Below are 2634 nucleotides of genomic sequence, written 5' to 3'. Positions count from 1 at the left end.
TTGTTGTTTTTGTTTTTGCTTTTGTTGTTATTGTTGTTATTGTTGTTATTTTTCTTGTTCTTGTTATTCATATTGTTGTTGTTGTTGTTGTTTTTGTTGTTGTTGTTGTTCTTATTATTATTCTTGTTGTTGTTCTTGTTGTTCTCTTTGTTCTTGTTGCTCTTGTGATAAAAATATTTAATATTATATATTATGATGAAAGTTATCAATGTAGTCAGGCAAAACATGTGGCAAAAATAAAAAATGTTGACTGACCTTTCACCACGGGTATTTAAAATAATCATGGTTATAGGTAGCACACTTTCATGTTTTCTACCCCCAAGCATTAGACTGTGGTTGTAAATAACCCACATACAATCACACCCTACCTAACAATAGTTGTTTAAACATCATTATAGGATTTTTGCAACTGTGATTATATGTGTTTTCGTAGTAGTAGTAGTAGTAGTAGTAGTAGTAGTAGTAGTAGTAGTAGTAGTAGTAGTAGTAGTAGTAGTAGTAGTAGTGTAACATCCATACATTAAAGCACATACACGTAAAGATAAAAAAGTATTTAGTAGGGTTGTAACGGGACCAAGGTACACATGGGATAAAATTAAGGGAGACTAAATTGTAAAATCAAAGAGGATGAAGAAGAATAGCCAAGAAAATCACTTGAATGTCAAGCATGAGGGGTATTTAAGCTCAACAAAGTATAATGACAAATATAACTCAACAAGATATGTGAACTCAACCCAACATTTGAATCCAGCAAAATAACTTCTTCACATCTGTAACATAACTAACTTTGATTACACACCTTCATATCAAAATTGCCTATAATACAACATTTGTCACTATTTATTTTCTCTTTATTTTTCTTTCTTTTTTTATTGCCAAATCAACTGAGCATCAAACATTGTTTAAAATTTAGACACAATTAAGAATTGGGGAATATTTCCCTTCCCTTGTCTTTCTGATCCATCTTTTTATTCTTCACAACTCTCTGAGGGAAAGAAAGTGCTATAGCTTGCTCATCATCTTCAACAGGTATAAGTGCAGAAGTTGGCTTATTTTCTTCTTCTTTTTTCTATATTTTTTCCCACTTAAATTTTTTGCTACACATGTACCTAAGGATGAATCAACTTCTTTGCAAGACCTGGGAGTGATTCCACTAACATTTGGATTTGTATTATGTGGGAAGGAAGATTTACAGACCCTTGAGTTTGCATATGATTGATGGAAGTTACTAGTTGTCCAACATGTACAATTTGTTGTCTGCTAGAATTGAAGGTTATTGACCGCCATCTACTTGAGAATATCTTCCAATGAAGAATTAAAATTCACTATTGTATTGTCCTGTTGCGGGTTAACTATTGTTGGCTTGAGGTATTCCCCATTCTCAAATTTAGATTATTTCTCCTATTGGGATTATGCTTTTGGAAGATAAGTCATAGCTGGGATGAGACCTGACATTTCAAATATTTGGTGCACATGCCTGAGGAGTATCATTATTGTCACCCTCTTACAATATTAGACATGCATCTATAAGGGGCATTTGTGTATGTAGAGATACCACTGACTTTTAATGTTTGAGTCTGGCCAACCGCCATCTTTTTCATCAAGGCAGTGAGTTCATCAAGTATACTCTCCAAGTTTCTATTATTAGTGGATTGTATCTCATTGACTCATTTTGTTAACACCATAGAGTTACTTATTGTTGTGAATTATTGAGAGTTGATGGAAATGTTTGCAATCAGAATTCAGGTATCTGCAAGAGTTTTATCATCAACTACTCATTCATTATCATCATTTGTAATGTTTAGATCCATGGGTAATAAGCCATCATAAAAGTATGGGATGAAAATTTGTTCATAAATTTGATGATAAGGACAACTTGCACACAACTTCTTGAATCTCTCCCAGTATTTATGCAAGGATTATCTGCCAATCTGCCTGATACCACATATTTCTTTGTTGATTTAGGAAACTTTGGATGTAAGAAAGAGCTTCTCTATGTATAACTTTTTCAAATCGTTACAGTTTGCAACAAAACCTGGTTGGAGGTAGTACAACCAATTTTTATCTGCACCTTGAAGTGAGAATGGAAAGGTCATTAGTTTGATGTTCTCCTCTAGAACCCCTTAAGGCAACATGGTAGAACCCCTTAATGAAATCCTTGAGATGTTTATGAGGATCTTCATCTACAAGACCATTAAACCTGGGCAATTAGTGTACTAAAACAAATTTTAATTTGAACGGAACTTCAATATCGGGATAATTGATACACAATGCGTTACAAGTAACATTTGGAGTAACAAGATCTCTAAGAGTCCTACCATCCATATTGTTATCAACAAAATTAAGATAATCAGATTTAAAATTACAAATTATGTGACTATAGATGTTATTATTGTCACTATTGTAACACCCCTTTTTCTACCCCAAAATACTTAACATATAATCAGAGTAAATAAGCACGCATATAAACAAAAGGGCGTCACATCGACGTTTTCAAAAACTAAAAGCTTTCAAAAACCAACAATACACCTGGTAATTTAAATAACACATCTTAATTATCATGAATATTCAAGCATATGCGTTCGCAGCGGAAAATAAAGAATACTCATGTATTTCATAAAATGATCCATGTCC

The sequence above is a fragment of the Lathyrus oleraceus genome, chromosome 3, assembly GCF_024323335.1.
Source record: "Lathyrus oleraceus cultivar Zhongwan6 chromosome 3, CAAS_Psat_ZW6_1.0, whole genome shotgun sequence".
NCBI lineage: Eukaryota > Viridiplantae > Streptophyta > Magnoliopsida > Fabales > Fabaceae > Lathyrus > Lathyrus oleraceus.
Note: the sequence above shows the minus strand (reverse complement) of the source record.